At 43.7% G+C, this 10,059-nt stretch overlaps 1 non-coding gene across 1 annotated transcript; it reads left to right on the forward strand.

Annotated features, from left to right (window-relative positions):
• The first annotated feature begins 8,141 nt into the window (after positions 1-8,141).
• Positions 8,142-8,216, forward strand: Trnat-ugu. The gene has a single exon. It is a non-coding gene; the product is annotated as a tRNA-Thr (tRNA).
• The last annotated feature ends 1,843 nt before the right edge of the window (positions 8,217-10,059 follow it).

Genomic DNA, 10,059 nt, shown 5'->3' on the forward strand with positions numbered 1-10,059 from the left:
CAGTCACTATCAAGCATGAACTGAAGCCATACCCAATGGCTGTGCGCACCATGATGTCAGAAGTAACACCACTGTGCTCCTACAGAACACTGGAAGAATGAGGCCTCTCCACGTCACCACAGTACTCGCTGACGATGGTCCAGTGGGGCAGTGCAGAACTGTGATTGACCGCTGAATGCAGTGTGCTGAATGTAGTGTCATGCTATTCATGAGCAATTCATGCTGCCTGGTCATGGCACCATTCCAAACAGTTCCCTACTCTACCTGCTGCCGAGTGATGTGGGATGACACAGTGTTGCCCAGTGTCGGTTACGTCTTCTTGGCTGAAAGGCGCTGATGTGAAGGGGTGGTGCACAATATTGGTATCCTTCCCTGTAGTGGTGAGACGTGGTCGACCAGAACCTATGACGAGTATGCCTGCCCTCACGTTTTCATACAGTCCAACACTGAGCCAGTATCATAACCGAATGCCCGACAAATCTTGATATTGCACGATTTCACCAGCTGGCCAAATTGAGGCCCAAAATGAGGGCTCTTTCAGATTCTAGCAAGTAGTGATAACGCTGTCTCATACGATATGTGGCATCTCCCTGTCCTTCACAGAGGTCGCTCGCCGTCAGTCGCTGTTAATGCCTCTTATATACCTTACTATGCATGGTAACGGAAATAAACACCAGCAACAGTAATGCACTCTGATGGCCGTTGTGCGTGTCATAGAGAATTGTAACTCTGATACCTGATAACATAGCTGTTGATATTGTGTATGTCCAGGAAGTTATATTGACAGTCGACCTCGTCTTCTGGTGCTCACTTATTTTGCCAGACAGTAAATCTTCTTACGCAGCAGAGGCAATTCTGTTTCTTGCAACACAAATCGTTTGACGTACTATGCTGTCACTCAGTCGAAAACATGAACGTAATACGCATTCTAATTCAAATACAACACTTTTTAAAACATCATCTACAGCAAACACTAGGTTGTTACAATTCGAGTAAATATTTGAGATAACTCCACCACCTAACCAAGTTTCGACACCTGTATCTATCTTAATAAAATAAAAATGACATGCAATTACATTTTGTAGGCATACTGTGTACAGTAGACATCTACTAAGCTCTCACTATCTGTTAAGATTAGCTTGTAATATTGGCACTATAATTGTGTTCAGTTATTTTAATTCTCCTTTGAAATCAAATACGATTTCTCGCCATGTGTTCCCAAGACCCAAAATGTGTTTTTCAGAATGCAAAGTACCATACAATAATTAAGTGAACTCTTCCCAAATCTTTCGAATTTGTGAAATGAAACTTTTTATAACTGACACAATATTCTCATACCTAACTTCTTAGTTTGCAATCGAGTCTCTCTCTTTATTTTCTGTGGCCTTGCAAACTTCATGCAATATTCAATGCTTCTCAAAGTTCCTCTTCAACAGATATTATTTAACTATGTTAATTATTCCCCACCACTTTCAAATCTAACAAGAAAACTAAGTTCTCTACCAATTTATTATTCCAGTGGACATAGCTGATATGTGTTGAAAGTTTTTGTCTTTCAATCACGAACATCATCTTCCATATCGTAATCACCTTCTTCATCCTCACCAATATTTACATACCATAACTATCTTCTTCTTCAACATCATCTTCCTAATCACAGTCAGTCTCTTCTTCTTCCCCTCCACTATCTCCACCTTCTGCTTCCACAAATACATTGTTTTCTTTGACTTTAATACCTTCATCTTGGCCTGTCTTCTTCTTCTTCTTCTTCTTCTTCTTCTTCTTCTTCTCCTCCTTTTCCTTCTTTCAGAGCAGCTGATCTTCTTGAATCAATTTCTGTAGTGCTTGAGAAACGAATCTGGTGGAAACTTGATGGGCAATCTTCTTGAATTGCCTCTTCAGACTTACCATAGCCTTAGGTGTCTCGACATGGTGTCACTTTTCCTTCTAAGCTACGTCTGATTATTTTCCATTCTGTAATTTGATTTGCAGTGTGCTGAAAACCCTTTAAAATCTTCACTGGGCCTTCTAACCAATAGATACTTTCACATATGTGATATTAATATGGATGAAACTTTCAATTACAGTATCTTCTGTTGCGTTTCCGATTTTGATGAAAAAAGCCCGTACGTTGCCACAAGCTATGGCTGCAGTTACCTGCAAGAACCCCATGGAAATTCATGTAGTAGTTTTGGAGAAGTGTCTTCGAACACACAGACTCGGTAGTTTTACAGATTTATTGTTAGTATAGATTATGACTATCGGTTTCGGCGTTAGCGATCTTCTTAGCAATAGCCGGTAATCATAATGAAGTGCATGTGCGATCAGTGACAGAAAATAATTCTAGTACACTACTGGCCATTAAAATTGCTATACCACGAAGATGACGTGCTACAGACGCGAAATTTAACCGACAGGAAGAAGATGCTGTGATATCCAAATGATTAGCTTTTCAGAGCATTCACACAAGGTTGGCGCCGGTGGCGACACCTACAACGTGCTGACATTAGCAAAGTTTCCAACCGATTTCTCATACACAAACAGCAGTTGACCGGCGTTGCCAGGTCAAACGTTGTTGTGATGCCTCGTGTAAGGAGGAGAAATGCGTACCATCACGTTTCCGACTTTGATAAAGGTCGGATTGTAGCCTATCGCGATTGCAGTTTATCGTATCGCGACATTGCTACTCGCGTTGGTCGAGATCCAATGACTGTTAGGAGAATATGGAATCGATGGGTTCAGGAGGGTAATACGGAACGCCGTGTTGGATCCCAACGGCTTCGTATCACTAGCAGTCGAGATGACAGGCATCGTATCTGCATGGCTGTAACGGATCGTGCAGCCACGTCTCGATCCCTGAGTCAACAGATGGGGACGTTTGCAGCAGCATGGACTATCAGCTCGGAGACCATGGCTGCGGTTACCCTTGACGCTGCATCACAGACAGGAGAGCCTGCGGTGGTGTACTCAACGACGAACCTGGGTGCACGAATGGCAAAACATATTTTTTTCGGATGAATCCAGGTTCTGTTTACAGCATCATGATGGTCGCATCCGTGTTTGGCGATATCGCGGTGAACGCACATTGGAAGCGTGTATTTGTCATCGCCATACTGGCGCATCAGCTGGCGTGATGGTATGGGGTGCCACTGGTTACACGTCTCGGTCACCTCTTGTTCGCATTGACGGCACTTTGAACAGTGGACGTTACATTTTAGATGCGCTATGGCCCGTGGGTCTATCCTTCATTCGATCCCTGCGAAACCCTACATTTCAGCAGGATAATGCACGATCGCATGTTGCAGGTCCTGTACGGGCTTTTCTGGATACAGAAAATATTCGACTGCTGCCCTGGCCAGCACATTCTCCAGATCTCTCACCCATTGAAAACGTCTGGTCAATGGTGGCCGAGCAACTGGCTCGTCACAATACGCCAGTCACTGCTATTGATGAACTGTGGTATCGTGTTGAAGCTGCATGGGCAGCTGTACCTGCACACGCCATCCAAGTTCTGTTTGACTCAATGCGCATGCGTATCAACGCCGTTATTGCGGCCAGAGGTGGTTGTTCTGGGTACTGATTTCCCAAGATCTATGCACCCAAATTGCGTGAAAATGTAATCACATGTCAGTTCTAGTATAATATATTTGTCCAATGAATAGCCGTTTATCATCTGCATTTCTTCCTGGTGTAGCAATTTTAATGGCTAGTAGTGTAAATATCTCCAAGCGTGCTGTAAGTGTGAGAATCTACAGAGCGCTCGCCTTTGTTAACAAAACAACGAAGTGTATGTACCTTTTTGATCTGTTCAATGCAATCTTGATGATAAGGCTGAGGATAATGTTGCGGAACTATACAAGGTGTTCCAGAGGCACAGACCCACGGGCCTTAAAATCCATATACACCACAGACATTAGGCTGATGATGAGTAGTGCAATTGCAGGAACGGTTCTGTTTAGTTCGAACAGCAGAAACTTACTGGCAGGCTGAAGTAGCGCTTGGGAAGCTCACGTGGTAAGAGCTCTATGCTGAAGAGCCGACTTCGAAATCCAATCTGATACACAGTTGGAATCAGTCTGTGTGACAACAGCGTGTACTGAAGAACAGCGCGGCAGTCTCGAAGCCACTGTGTAACTACTCGGTAACATGCTAGCAGAACATGAATGGCGGTGCTAAAAAGGCCTGAGGTGCAAACCGTATGTTTGAATGGGTCACTAATAGAGCACATATCGAACCAAAGCATCGCACGTTGTACATTCTAGGAGCCATGGCAAGAGTCTGAAAACACAGAGCCCACAACTGGCATGCGATTTGTCGTGAGAATCATGTATTGTTTAGAGCACTGTACTGGGTTAGCTTAGCGCTGAAGCATAAATCCAAGCGGTGTCGTATTGTGGGTTTGCGTGCAGCCGGATGGCCCTTTCCAAGAATTAGCCATCATGTTAGAGCTGTATATAATGGCATTTACCTCATCAGTTTTACTTGATCATTTTCACCAATTTAGAAAACTCAAGGCTTGGCGGGGGTGAAACCTGCGTCGATACACATCTGTTTCAACCGACGAGTTCCATCTGTAATGCTCAGTGTATCTTTGTATATGTACGATGATAGGTCACATATTTCCATAGTTTTCTGGTATTTCATTATAATTTCACATCAGTAATAATTATTTCACACAAACATTGTCCATAGGACAATTTGACACAAAGTATAAGAGTTTTGCGGCACACTGGTAACCTGTGTATATTCAGAAGAACTTCGATAGAAGTCTTTCGTTATGCTGGTTACGAAACACAGGGCTCAAGGAAACACTGGAGCTTGGATCATACCAACTATCAGTGAAGATAGGAGGAAATGCCTTGCACTCCACATTGATCATAGACTCCCATGGAAGGCACGTATCACATAAACTGACGTAAACTACAAAATATCCATCAAAGTATTGTGTGTAATCATAGTTGTAAACTGGAGAGCGGATAAGGATGTTAGACTACGATTGAACCTTAATAAGTACATATACGAATTATGCGTGTCTTTGTTTCGGATCAGATCCAGAGCCAAGTTTAACATAAGACGACTACATTTATTTGTTAAAAGACTATTCTGCTATCATTCGGCGTACCATATCAGTATATTACTACCACAAATTGTATTAAACTTAGACTTTGGTTGTGTATACTTAAATGATAGCGGTGCGAAGGATTACCATTCCAGTCATAGAAACTCAAAGCTCATCTACACTTCAGTACCGAAGAACGGAGATAAGGGTGATTGTCTTTCCTGGTATAGCAACTATCATAGAGGATAGAAATTCATGCTAGCTAAGCCCATTAGCACACATGTCGGGTGCAACTTCTTTCTTATGGGAGAATACTTGTTCAAAATTCTCCTTGAGATTTTCGGATAGTGATGGGCTGAGAGGAGAATCCACGGAATGTTCTGGAACTGGAAATAGCTGCGTTTTAAACACTTTTGAACAGAAGAGATTACTTTATATAACTTTGCAAAGTTTACACTGAATCTGTGCAAACCATCTGCTGGTATTATCACGGTATCAGCTATAGGTGCAACTGACAGCTGAAATCGAACGATACTGTTTTGAAGATGGATAAGATTTGTGTACCTTTTCTGATATCTAAATTTACATCTACGTCTACATACATACCGTGAAAGCCACCGTACGGTGCGTAGCGGAGGGGATCCTGAACTACTACAAGTCATTTCCTCCCCTGTTCCACTTGCAAATAGGTCGAGGAAAAAATGACTGCCTGTATGCCTAAGTATGAGCCCTAATTCACGCGTCTTCTCGTCGTGGTCCTTACGTGAAATGCATGTTGGCGGCAGCAGAATCGTTCTGCAGTCAGCTTCAAATGCCGGTACACTAAATTTTCTTAATAGGTTTCTCGAAAAGAATGTCGCCTCCCCTCCAGGGATTCACATTTGAAATCCCGAAGCATCACAGTAACACTCGCGTGTTCTTTGAAACTACTGGTAACAAGTCGAGGAGCCCGCCACTGAACTGTTTCGATGTCTTCATTTAATCCGACCTGGTGCGGATCCCAAACACTCGAGCAGTACTCAAGAGTAGGTGGCACAAGAGCCCTGTACGCGGTCACCTTTGCAGATCAACCACACTTTCCCAAAATTCTCCCAATAAAGCGAAGTCGACCATTCGGCTCCCCTAACACAATCCTCACATACTTGTTTCATGTCATGTCTCTTTGCAACGTTCATTTCATATCTCTTTGCAACGTTACGCCCAGACATTCAAACGACATGTCTCTGTCAAGTAGGACACTACTAAGGCTGTATCTGAACATTACGCGTTTGTTTTTCCTACACATCCGCATCACCTTACATTTTTCTACATTTCGAGGTACCTGCCGTACATCTCACCAACTAGAAATTTCGCGTAGGTTATCTTATATCCTCCTGCAGTCAGTCAACTTCGACGCTTTCCCGGACACTACAGAATCATCCTCAAACAAGCGCAGATTGCTGTCCACCCTGTCCGTCTGATCATTCATGTATATAGAAAATAATAATAGTCCTATTACACTTCCCCGGGGGACTCATGACAATACCCTCGACTCTGATGAACACTCGCCGCCGGCCGGTGTGGCCGAGCGGTTCTAGGCGCTTCAGTCTGGAACCGCGCGACCGCTACGGTCGCAGGTTCGAATCCTGCCTCGGGCATGGGTGTGTGTCATGTCCTTAGGTTAGTTAGGTTTAAGTAGTTCTAAGTTCTAGGGGACTGATGACCTCAGACGTTAAGTCCCATAGTGCTCAGAGCCATTTGGACCATTTTTTTTAACACTCGCAGTCGAGAAAAAAATACTGGGATTTATTGTTTAAGAAGTCTTTGCACAACTCACATTCCACGGAACGTGTTCCATATGCACGTACCTTCGTCATATAAAACGTACATTCTGAAATTTAGTTTCCTCTGGTCGCGTAGAAGTCAGTAACAGGGATCAAAGATTGCTGAGACCCTAGTGGCTACAAGGTTCATCTTACTGAGCATTCGACTAGTGGATTCTGATATAACGGTCCTGGATGATTTTAGGATGTATTTACTTGTTCATTAAAATGTATTCGGGCGTTTGGATAACTGTTTCAATTGTAAACTAGTTAAGAAATCATTTGGCAACGGAAAAGATTCGACCAAACAGCTACAATTCTTTTCCGAACTGTATCTGCAGAACGATTTCGGAAAAGTTATTTCCATTCTCAATGCCGTATGTTAGGAAGAAAAAATGTAGCTGCCGACCCAACCATGCATCTACCACATCGAATTTCATCGATGTATTGAGGGTACTGTTGAAGTTACTAACGTAATAAATACTTGAGGATAATGTCCGTTTCCATAACCGAGGTACCGAACGCACGCTCGTGCAGTGGAGCACGAATCGGAGGCAGGTGGTTTGAATCCATGTCTAAGTGTGAGAAGCTTTTGCCATCTGCATTTGGCCGCCAAGGAGAGAAGAGGTGATGGCGCCAGGTTCCTGACAACCAGGCTGCGCATCAGTGTCCAGACACGTGACACTGTTCATGGTGATTATCGGGCGCGCCACGAAGCACGGCGGTCCGTTCAGTGCTATTCGAGAGGCGTAGACTATTTGCAGAGACCGGTTTCACTGTCCATCTTGCCTCTCTTCTTGTCACTAACAGTACGAAAATGACACTACACTACCCACGTGTTACACTCGACAACCCTCGGGATACACTTGGCACACTTCTCGCCGTTTATGAAGGAAAGTTGTCATTGCGCGTGACGGATGAAAAGATTGTCCAGTTAGGTTGGTGAACCCTCGCATCAGCGACTCCCAATCAAAATGCAGTACAATTCTTTCTCACTTTCGTTTAATAACATAAGAGCTATTATTGACTTTAATATTACCGCTGGAAATGAAATGATAATTAAATGGACACCCTAGCTGCAAACAGGCGTTGATGAACTTCATTGGGGACATGTTGAAAATGTGTGCGGGACTTGGTAGATTAATCTGCCACGAGTAATGAGTATGATGGGCAAACATCTATTAGGCGCACTACGAATGTAGTGGTGTGGACATGTTGGGAATGTGGATCTCACGGGGAGCGTGCAAGGGATAAGTCCCTGCAGACACACTATCCTCTGTGCCCGCGGTGGCTCAGATGGATAGAGCGTCTGCCATGTAAGCAGGAGGTCCCGGGTTCGAGTCCCGGTCGGGGCATCAACGCCTGTTTGCAGCTAGGGTGTCCATTTAATTATCATTTCATTTCTAGCAAAGCTGCATGGCCATCCACGGTAACCGTTCTTTCGGGAATAGCTACTACCGTCATATATAATTACCCCTGGAAATTAATTTCTTCTTGAACTCGTGTAGCCTATTAACTTCGTGTCACTTAACTCCATCATTACTAGTTATAACTGTTTTTAAACAGGGAACCATCAAATGTTTTGTTGATACATTCTGTCTTAGGTCGTGTTGATGACTCCGCTTATTACACCTACCTTTCTATAAAAAGGCACGCTTCGAGGTGGGACAAGTTAAATTTCTTTCTGTTTTGTTACAAATCCAGTCATGGATCAAAAAAGTTTTACTAAGTAATTTCGGTCAGCTATGGCGATCTTACGACCTAAAAAAAAGGTAACTTGATGCACGTCTCCACATTACATAAATACGGAATCAAAAATCATTATTCGCAAACATGACTGCATTTCCGTTCCTGAGTGAAGCCAGTACATTATACAGTTCGTATCATTGCGTATATAGGTGGTACAATCCCATTAATCAAACATTCTTAGTATGATTAATGTGAATGTACCATCTATGTACGCACTGTCACGAGTTATGCGGTGTACTGGGTTCACTCAGGTACGGAAATGCAGTCATGTTTGCTAATAATGATTTCTGATTGCGTATTTTATGTAATTTGGAGACGCTGTACATCAAGCTGCCACTGTATGCTATTTTTTAGGTCTGAAGATAGTGTTGTATTGTACGGAACCGGGGAGCTAGAAAAGACGGAGAGGCTGCGTTCCCGCCGTAGCCCTCAGTGGTTCACAACCCCACAACAGGTTACAGCAGTCCACTCACCCCACCGCCGCCCCACACCGAACCCAGGCTTATTCTGCGGTTCGGCCCCCAGTGGAACCCCGTGGAAATGTCTCACACCAGACGAGTGTAACCCCAAATGTTTTCGTGGTAGAGCAATTGTGGTGTACGCGTACGTGGAGAAATTGTTGCGCAGTAATCGCCGACATAGTGTAACTGAGGCGGAGTAAGGGGAACCAGCCCGCATTCGCGGAGGCAGATGGAAAACTGCCTTAAAAACCATCCACAGGCTGGCCGGCACACCGGACCACGACACCAATCCGCCGGGCGGATTCGTGCCGGGGACCGGTACGCCTTCCCGCCCGGCAAGCAGTTCGTTAGACCGCATGGTTAACCGGGTGGGCGGTCTGAAGATGGTCACAACTAACAGAAAATATTTAGCTGGTTAATTAAATTTTTCTGATCCATTACTGGATTTGTAACAAAACAAGTAACTCCTGGATCGCGGTGAAACCAAATTGCGAATATGTTGCGACTTGTTAAATTTCTTTGTTCAGCACTTCGAGCTCCTCTGTGGTATTGGTAACGTTCGATCAGTTGGTTACTTAGTCAGCAAATTGTTGCTTGTTAAAGGATGTTGGCATCGGTTTCTAACTTCATAAATGAAACACTTTTTCTTTTTCGAGAACATGTAATTTATAACGACAGTTGTAAATAGAATTGACTGTGAATCAGTTAACAGGACATATGTCGAGTCTTCGCTCTTATTACGAGCGAATGCATCAGGGTCGCCTGAAAGTTGAACTGTCGCAATTCTCAAGTGACACTATTTGAAAAGCGACCTTACATTATCAAAGAGTATGGACCACTTTTACTTCAGCCTTCACTACAGCTGCCTCATTTAGAGTCGGCGCATTTTGGAGTAATGTTCCGATGTGGACTTAATTTGGACCAGATGTGTTGTGTAGTCTTTCGTTCTTGTCTACGTCAGAAAATAACTACAAGATACGTCAATATT

Source organism: Schistocerca piceifrons, chromosome 3, assembly GCF_021461385.2.
Source record: "Schistocerca piceifrons isolate TAMUIC-IGC-003096 chromosome 3, iqSchPice1.1, whole genome shotgun sequence".
NCBI lineage: Eukaryota > Metazoa > Arthropoda > Insecta > Orthoptera > Acrididae > Schistocerca > Schistocerca piceifrons.